The sequence below is a fragment of the Pinus tabuliformis genome, chromosome 4_2 (assembly GCF_031772625.1).
Source record: "Pinus tabuliformis cultivar Carrire ecotype Pingquan chromosome 4_2, CPIR1, whole genome shotgun sequence".
Taxonomy (NCBI): domain Eukaryota; kingdom Viridiplantae; phylum Streptophyta; class Pinopsida; order Pinales; family Pinaceae; genus Pinus; species Pinus tabuliformis.
Window position 1 is genome coordinate 665,523,134 of NC_142304.1, and position 10,567 is coordinate 665,533,700.

A 10,567-nucleotide genomic window follows, 5' to 3' on the forward strand; every position below is an offset into this window, starting at 1 on the left:
TGAGTGCCATTTCTTTGACTTAACATAAATGTATTTTGATAAACACGAATTACATTATATTTTGAATTTGGATTCTACTGCCACTGCTTACGCTCCAAAACCAATGTTCTCTATGTAAAAAATATATCTTTTTATATATATTCAATATATCATTACACAATGTATTAGCTTATCATTTTAAATTTTAAATTATATCTTTTAATTCGATTACTATGATATTGCAGAAAGCAAGAGTATAGAACACCAAAAGATAATGGATTTTTTCTTGGAGATCATGATCAATTTACATTTCAACTCGTAAACTTTAAATGTTTTTTTAATTTTAATTTGTTTATTTTAATTTTTATTTTATAAAATAAACTTATCAAAATTATTTTATTATTGTACTTAGATGCTATATTTACCAACCCAAAACTATAAAAGAGGCCAAAAGTCATGTCCTTTTGCATCACAACAAATCATTAATTAAATGCAACAAATTACTAATTACAAATTACATCAATTTACATTTCAACTCGTAAAGTTTAAATGTTTTTTTAATTTTAATTTGCTTATTTTAATTTTTAATTTATAAAATAAACTTATCAAAATTATTTTATTATTGTACTTAGATGCTATATTTACTAACCCAAAACTATAAAAGAGGCCAAAAGTCATGTCCTTTTGCATCACAACAAATTACTAAATATCAAACAAAAAATTTGACATATAATAAAATTGTAACAAGCATTTATCAATTCAATGACATTTCTGACAATTCTTACTTAACAAAGCCAAAGTTCATTACATTTCACTCTTCGCATGAAGTCAAAAATTTCATTCAAGCTCTCATGATAACGCAAATTAAATCTCATAATAATAACACACCAAACTATTTCATTCAAGCTCTCATGATAACGCAAATTAAATCTCATAATAATAACACACCAAACTATTCTGTTAACCGGCAGGGACTATGGCCACAACAGTGGCTCCTTGTTATAACAAGGAAGAGAAAATCCTATAATTATGAAGATAAAATTATAATGCAAATTGTTAAGATTTCAAACTATAATAACCAAAGGATTTTATAATTATGAAGATAAAATTACAGTACAAACAAACTGTTCGGATTTCAAAATTAAAATTATAGTGCAAGCAAACTGTTCGGATTTCAAACTACAATAACCTATAATTATAAATATAAAATCACAGTGCAAGCAAACTGTTAGGATTTCAAAATTAAGTATTGTAGGAGCACTTTGTTCAAATTCCAAAGATCCTATAATTACGAAGCTAAAATTACAGTGCAAACAAACTGTTCGGACTGCAAAATGCCCGTCAAATTCCAATCCTTGCAGGGTCCCGGGTGCTTTTTGCAGTGGTCGTGCAGAGTCTATCTCTTTTTGAAGGTTATTACATCAGGTTTTCCCACCTTCCTCGCCTGCTGATCAGGTGGTGTCTTGCAAGTTCGCCCTGCATGCCCGTTTGGAGAAGCTGTTATCTTCGATCCCACGGGTGCTTTTCCCTCAAGTGAATTTCGCCTAGGGCGACCAGTTTCTGAATTGTTGACCACTGTAAGTGGCCGCTGCCTGTTTGAGAAGGGTTGGCTCTGTCCACCAATAGATAATCTTCGCTCACCGCTACAGACAGGGGGTGATAATTCAACTTGAATTGTAGATCTTTTTTCACCATTGATTAGCTTTCCAAAGGACTGTAGTGACTTTTTAATTTGAGAAGTCTTTTTCGATGCGAATGGAGCCACAGTATCAGTTACTGTATTTATTTCACCGTCTGTACGGTCATTTCCCAGACTGCTCCGACGGTTGCCATTTTGTCTGCCTATCGGCGTCTTATTAAGCTTGGATCTCTCCCCTGAATCTACGAACTTGTCATCTTGGGTACCCACCCCAAAATTATAAATACCATCTTGTACCTCAAATTTGCTTATTCCAGGCGCCTCAAGGCTCCATCTACGATTTCGCACTGGCGTTTGGAGTTTGTGTTTGTCAATAAGTGGAGATTCTCTCGCATTCTGTAACTGTGCTACTTCTGCTTCTTTCCTCGCCAACGCCTTCTTCAAACTGTCTACCTGCTCTCTAAGCTCACGAACTTCTCCACTTTCTTTATTCAAACGTGCAGCACGAAGTTCAACAGAGGACACCCGTTCAGCGAATTTAAGGGTGCTTATTGTCTCTCCATATGAATCCGGTTCAGGACTTATGTGAACAAACATCAGAGTCTTTGCCTTGCCCCCTAATGAATCCTGAAGCAATTGAGTCAATTTGCTATTTCGATATGGCACATGCGAATTCCTCTGTGCCAATGCTGCAATTACGTCTCCTAGAGATGAAAGGGACTTGTTTATGTATTGTGCCTCCTTCAAACGATCTCCAGTTACTTCAGATTTATCTACCCTCTCACTTCCAGCAAGATCTACCAAATTAAGGCAGCTATGAAGGTTACATCCAGAAACACGATCTGTACCTTGCACATGTACAGTCAACACACTGTGAGAACGGCTGCTGCGGTCATTTAGTGCAGTATAGCTAACAGTGCGATTCTTTTTGCAGAAGTTGCTTTAACAGGCATAAGTATAGCATCCGGTACATTAAATCCCTTATGACCATTATTTCGAATATCTAATTTCTTGCTTGAGGTCAGTGCCCCGAGAAGATCCCTCACTTGTTCGTTGTATACCTCTATCATTTGGACGGAGACTTCATACACCATTAAATCTTTCCTCTTTTCAGACAACTCGAAGAGGTCACTGAGTGCTCTATAGTTGACTCCCATCTCTTTTTCAGAAGCACCTGTTGGACCGCTCATGGTGTGGGTTTTCCCAGATCCTGTTTGACCATATGCAAAAATGCAGACGTTGTAACCATCCATTACAGATCGGATCAATGGCTGTGTATCCATGTAAATCTCTTCTTGTGTAGAAGATGGCCCAAAAACCTTATTAAAATTGAATATCCTCTGTACATCTTTGCCCATTTTGGATGTATTGACCAGGAGGGATCCATCCTCTCCAATCAATTCCACTGCACTGTGAGCTTCAGATTGACCTCCAAAATGGGGTCGGATTCTGCAGTATACCCTTATGCTTCCTTTGAGTTCTTGAAGGCTATTATAAAGGATCTTGTTTTCTTCCAGAACTCTGTGATATCCACTAGCAGCATTAAAAATTCCTGCGACCTGGTTATCAAGCAATTCAAAATGCTTTCGCCACTCTGCCTGAAACCTTTGTACATCTTCCCGTGCTCTAAGTAATAAGTCTCTTATGTCCTTGACTTCTTTTCTTTGTGCTTCCAAACGCATCTGATGTTCCTGACTTATATGCAAAGGTTTTGGATCCTGACTTTGAAAAGGTGCACAGTCACCATTTTTCTGGTCTGGAGAATCCAAAAGGACCTGATTGTCTTGATCCTGGCTTTTCTGAATCAAGGAAAATTTGTCTTGTTTATTTTCTGCAAAAATTGCAATGATAAGATTCATGAATGCTTGCATCGAGTCCGGTGCAGCAGTTTGTATGGCTTCAACAAAGTTCTGATCAACATTTTCCTTGTCATTTGTCATTTCTACAGCAAACCGCTTTAACCAAGCTCCCATTGTGTCTTTAGATTGAAAGATGTCTCCGTCATCCATGTTTATAACTGATAGGTCTGGCAGAGTTTCAGTGTCCCTTACAGGCACACAAGGAGTTGAGCGTTGAAGGAAATTTCCTGTGCTTCGTGGAATCATGGGGGACCTCAAAGGGCCTGCATATTTCCAACAGCCATTTCCTCCACACTGTTTCCATTCATAATAAGATTTCAGCCCCAATATACAGTCAACAATCTTTGTCGTAGAACCCGGCCGCAAGCTTTCCTGCTCTAAATGAGTAGCTTCAAAAGTAGGTAACTTCATCTCTTCAGCAGCTACAAGAAAATTCCTAACATTCTCAAAATATTGATAAGCAGATAAAGGCCGTCCTTCAGGAGGAAGTGTTGAAACATGATTTGCAACGACCTTAGACACTGCGCCTGGCTGAACCTTGTTGATAAGATTACATAATATGATCCCATTTCTCAAGCAAAGACGAAACTCCTCCTCAGATGGCTCGCATGGTATATCTAGAGAACCAACCATGCTCTTTATCCATGCCGTAGCTTGAAACCTCCTATTAGCTGCTTCCTCTGCTTTCAGTGAAGCCAAACGACCTTGCGATCCACTACTTTCTGCGCTGGAAACCTGTAAATCCGTGGCACTCCTGAACATATCGTCGGAAAATGCCTCGTGCCTTCTCTGACAAAACGAATTTCTGGGAGGAGGATAGGGAGAAGTGCTGGAAAACAATGGGGGAGGGACCCTGCTGGGAGTAGAATCTGGTTCCAGAGACATTTTTTCCTCTTATTCGACAAATCTCAATAGAAAACTGAAAAACCGCAACTGGAGAGGCTTGGCCCTGAATGCGAACTCAATCAGTGCGGTTCAGCGAGTGGGTATGTACCATTTACTACAGATACAGCGACTGATCAATCAATCGAATTCAACAAGGCCTTGAACTCTCGATGCTTTAGGTAACTTGTTTTCGTTCGCGAAGAGGACTGTTTTCGAAATGGGTGCGAGGGGAGAATTTTAATGGGTATTTCTTTAGTATTGGTAGAGAAGACTGAACAAGTCCAATCCCAACAGTCAAGTGGAATGTTGAGCCCTCAAACACATCCGAAGCCGACGAGAAGCCCAACGACCTTAGTCGCATAAACACGTCATAACTTCCCGTGGACCTACCTTGGCTCCGATAATGCAATCTTTTATAATTGTGTAATGTTAATTTATTTAGCTTTAAAGAATAAGAACCAATCTTTTATAAGTGTGTATTGTTAATTTATTTAGTTTTAAAGAATAAGAAAGGAGTTGATTTGAGCATCGATTTTTAAAACTCTCAAATTGAATTTACAACTTTCATCAACACATAAGTTGGTATTTTTATTGAGATGACAGAGAACACAGAGAAAATGGAAATATGCTATTGAAAATAAACTTTTTAATACTTTCCTAATTCTTTTTGTCAGATTTTTTAATATTTTGTCCATGAGATGGGAGCCCTTCACTAAATGTTGAATAAGAAAGAGGGTCTCCCAAAACAATTAAAGAGCCTATTTCATTTTCTTTGTCTAATTAAATCTCCTATTAACAAACATAAACTTCAGTTTCAGTTTGGTTGTTTATCATATATCCTAAACCCCATAAATACTCTGCAATTTTAACTTCTTTAAAACCATAAAAAAAACCCCTCTCTCTTGTCACCCCTCACTAACCTTATAAATTATTACAATATACTAACATATTTAAACATTTAATATATTTTATTTATCCCAAAAATTCTAATCTCAATATTAAATTACTATTATCTTTACAACAAACAACACCCCTTTGTTAACACGAATAACAGACGAATTTAATTATATTATTTTTAAACTTCCCATGCTTACCAACTTTATCATTACATTGCATTTAATGACATGCCCCTTCAAAATATTATAATTCTACACCCTCTATATATGTTTTGTAAAAGAAATATTTAAAATAAAGTTTCAATTTTATAAATTTATTATCTTAGGGTAATATTTATTTAAAACATGAAATCAATACATTTAAATTTAATTTAATTATATTAAAATTTGATTCGTTTCAAATACTTAGTTGTAATATTATTAGTCCCTACCCAAAGGGCCTGGCAGGGACTATAGCAATTGATTTTCTGATAAGCATTAGTCCGACACTTAAATCAATGATTGTTTTTTTCTATTTTAATCGCAGTTCGTTTATATTAATGAAATGCTTTTTCTCTTTAACCAATGAGTGAAATCAAATATTTCTTTTTAACCAATTAAAGGATTCATCATCTTATTTGGCCTCATATCAAGGCCAAGGCAATTTAAAAGCAATTTAAATGAACCATTTTTCATTTGAAACTTAAACTAATGAGTAAAGACATCATATAAATGTTCATATGGATTATTGTTGGTCTAATGTTAACATTAATTCATAGACATTAAATATTTGTAACATATATCTTGGAGTTTCAATAAGATTGAGATATTATAATTTTTTATTTTAAATATGTGTTTTTTATGTGTCTAGAGAACTACTGTTGTGTCAAAATTGTGGTTTGCATGAGAACCATACTTGACAATTATTGACAATTGTTGTTTTCATGAGAACCCGATCTGGCAGGGAACACTGCTACACAACAATATTTCTGAAATTTCTGATTTGGCGATATTTCTAATTTGGCTCTTGGTTCAAATAGTCACAATTGCTTCAATGTTTGCTACACAATATTTATGTTTATTCACTCTTGTTCATTCACTATTTTTGGATGGAATAGTGGCAATTGCTTCAATTACACTCGCAATTGCAGCAATGTTTTATGGTGGTGAGAACTTATGTTTTCTGGTGGCGACCACTTAAGAGCATGTTTTTTGGTGGCAAACACTTAAGAGCATGCAGGAATGATAGTTTAGCAACAACAGCTTCTTCTGTTGAGCCTGCAGGAATGATAGTTTAGCAACAATAGCGTCTTCTGTTGAACCTGCAGGAATGATAATTTCGCAACAATAGCTTCTTCTACTGAGCCTGCAGTAATGATAGTTTAGCAACAACAGCTTCTTTTGTTGAACCTGTAGGAATGATTACAAGAATGATAGTTTAGCAACAACTTCTTCTGCTCTAATTAAAGGGTTTTGACAGCTTGGGCTTCAACTGGGCTTCAACTTGGCTTTTGGGTAAATTATCTTGACAACATCTTCTTCTAATCCTTCTACTCTAATTAAAGGGTTTTGATAGCTCTGGCTTCAACTTTTTCTTACTCTTGTTAAAGGGTTTTGGGTTTGACAACTTTGGCTTCAACTTCTTGACAGAAAAAATTTAGAAATTTTTCCTATTTCTATACTAACTCTACTGCAATAACTAGAAAAAATTAGAAACTTTTCCTATTTCTATACTAAATCTACTGGAATAACTCTACTAGAATTTGTTTACCTAAAACAACACTTGCCTGTACACCTAGGTTGGCTTGTAAGGATATACACATCAGACAAAGGAAGGCGCCTGGTATCTTAATACATGCACCGCCTACCTATCAATTCTGATTTTGATTTATCTTTGTTCCATTTTTATTTGCTTTGTAGACAGATTTTGTAGTGGATTGAATGTTTCATGATCCAGAAAACGCTGGAGGCCTTCATTATAATTATGAATTTCACCTAGTTGTTGTATTTGCTTTTATTAGATGCGATTCTTGTGAGCAGCAGATAATGTTGAGGGATTGGCATCATTTACCCAGGCATCAAGATGCTTCAACGTACTCATAAAGGCAAAGCCGCATTCCAAACTCATATCACCTAAAAAACAGTACAGGAAGTGGGGCAAGCCACCTCTGAATGTGCTCCGTGACGAAACACTTTCATTTCGTTTGGATAAATGAAAAATGGTGAGCTTGTTCAGTTCCTGCTCTGCTTTCACTCTCCGCTCATAGTGATCAGTTCTAGTGTTGCTTGCATTCTTATTAAGGAATTCAAACTCTGTCTACAAGAAATTGAAAGGGATTTTTAATTATTCAATTATCTGGTTCAAAATACTACAGGTCACTAGAAAACTACCCTCTGTTGAACTTTAGCACCCCCACTAGTTTCAGTGAGTCTCAGCAGTGAAAACACCACCAATCCCAATTGTTTCCACAGAAGCAAGGGTATACAAACCAATTCCAAAAGCACTAGTAGCATTTGAATCAGCAGTTGCAACGCTAGTTTAAAATCCTTCAGTTGCAAATAGAATTCCTATTTGAAATCCATGACTTGTTCCAAAATTACCTAACCTCTTTCTTTTCGAGACTCAGTTGATAGGTGCTTAGTTGATAGGTGGATTACTCTTACGTATATATGTCTTATTTTGCCTCTGCTGCTAGTGGTGGCTCTGTTGTTGGTGGTGCAGCTACTTTGACAGGTTCAACTGGATCAACTCAGTAAGCTGGTGAAAGGTTATAAACCCGATCCAACCCCACTTTTTTTTACCATTACCACATACACCACCTTTCGATCTTAAAATTCCCATATATGCAAGTGTGGTACAACCAGCTGGGATTGTTGGCTAGTATGGTTGGACTGGGTAGCAAGGCCATCTTTCGTTAGCAAGGCTGTTTCAATTGAATCTCGAGCACATACCGAACATTTAGTGTGGAGAGGGGATACATGGGCTGTATTCAAGCTACATGTGCCCACCCACAAGCTTTATATTTTCTATATTTAACTTAATGTTCCTTTATTTAACCACTTGCAAGTTTTACTTTCCTATTTTTTATTTATTTAATTTTTTATTAATTTATATGTCCAACAAGATGACAGACAAAGGAGTTTCCTAGGGACAGGAACCCCAAACGGCATTATCATGATATTTTACTCATTAAAAGAGATCATGATTTATGTAGCAATGCAGCGTAGTCTTGGCAGTGTCACGCTGAAAGAAGTCTATGATCTAATAGAACAATCATCATCGTCTGTAAGTGCTTTAATAATAACAACCTTCTTAACCATATCAACAATTTTCAATGAATTTTTATTCAAAGATATTTGCAGCATGCTCTGTTGTAATCCATTTTTGTGTTTATGTAACAAATAGGTAGTAGAAGTGCACAGAAGACCACGAATCTGCTATTTGTTGCTCTTACAAGTGCAGGCTTAACATGAGTTGTTGTACCTATAACATGAGCTGACTTGGCTGTAGCTAGGATTTATGGTGGCGCCGTTTCCTTGAGTGCTTGTCGGGGCTTCAGACAGAGCTTAATTGGTCCCTTACTCTCAATAGCCCGTTGTCAACGCAGTTCTATTACTATTGGAATGCTACTGGAAGGTACGCTAGGAAAACTGCTGGTTTATGCATGCTTTTATGTTGTTGAAACGCTTACCTCGCCTGCTTTAGCAACCTTTGTTTATGCCTATGTGGGATCTACTAGTGTGAAAGTGCTTAGGCAATTCAATCCATTGGTTCTGGATCCGAAAATGGCTCTTAATTAATAGGCTCTAAGTTATCCAATTGGATATGGAACATAGAGGGTTGATGGCTCTCGAACTGCTTTGGGCGCTGCTTGTTAAGACTTAGTAGAAACTCAATTCACAAAATAATATACTGCCCCCACATTTGCTTCTTATGTAGTCTCTCCCCTTACTCTTGCCTATACCTTTGTTGCATCTCACTGGAAAATGGTCACTTATACTGGATTTGATGCTTATGCATAAACTAGATCACTGATTGGATCATTGACTAGATCAATAAGATAAGATACTGATGGTGGTTCTACTGCTTAAGCAACCAAATATACATGCTCTCATACTCCCAAATTTCTCAGAGAATTTATCTAATCTTCAGAATATCAATCTGCGCTACTGTAAAAGTTTGGAGGTGCTTCCAAATTCCATAGAGAATTTAAGGAATCTCTGAGAGATCAATTTGATGCATTATAAAAGTTTGAAAGTTCTTCCAATTCTGGCACATTAACAGGTGCAAGGTAAACTTAAACGCAACAAATGGGACTCAAACTGCTACGATTGGTACATTCACTTAAATTGAACCGTTGGTGAATGTGGAACTTTATCCTAAAAGTGCGTACTAAACACGACAAGGACTTGTTTCTTACAACTCCCCTTATTTAATTTAATGAACCTTAAAAATCTAACATTTATATAGATAACTAATAATAAAACTATTTATATATTTATTATATCAATATTTCAATATTAATATTATATTTATAATATTTTTATGTAATCGAGTTTAGGCTTCTATGATCCATATCAAGTTAGAGAAAGATTTCGGCGAAAATCACATGGAATCTCATTTGTCGACGCGTTTCGAACCATCTTGTCCTGACGATGAACCACACTAGTTGGTTCGAAACGCGTCGACAAATGAGATTCCATGTGATTTTCGCCGAAATCTTTCTCTAATATTTTTATGTATTTGCAATATTTTCTTTTATATATATATATATATATATATATATAATTAATTAACTTATAATAAAAATGGTATTATATTAAATTGAAAGATTGTTATTTTAGTATAACTATTTGGAAACAATATAATTTAACATTCAAAGTATTGTGATCTTAAGCCTATCATATATGTGGAAAGTTTCTAACCAAATATAAAACACTTGAACAATGGTTTAAACAAAAATATTAATTGAGAGGACACATAAATATATAGTTATCTTTTAATTATAATATTTTTATTATAATTATAATTATATATATATATATATATATATATATATATATATATATATATAAATCTCTATCAATTTAGTTATTTTTCAATGTTGAATAATAAATGTCATATATATTTAGAGTTGAGATGGAAGGAGCTTGAGAAACTCTTGGGGTAGTTAGAGTTTCACTCTAGCCGCTCAATATTTGCACCGTTTGCATGGATTTTTTGCAGATCTCCCCATTCAATGGTGAATCTTTTCGATTTGGTAAATAAATATGTTTCTTTTGCAGGTATGGATTTTAGTCAAGCTAGCTCTTGTATGGTTTGGTACAAC

General features: G+C 35.5%; 1 pseudogene; it reads right to left on the bottom strand.

Moving 5' to 3' along the window:
- Positions 1-1,375: 1,375 nt before the first annotated feature.
- LOC149171171 (kinesin-like protein KIN-14L pseudogene) lies at positions 1,376-4,362 on the bottom strand (annotated as a pseudogene).
- Between the last annotated feature and the right edge of the window lie 6,205 nt (positions 4,363-10,567).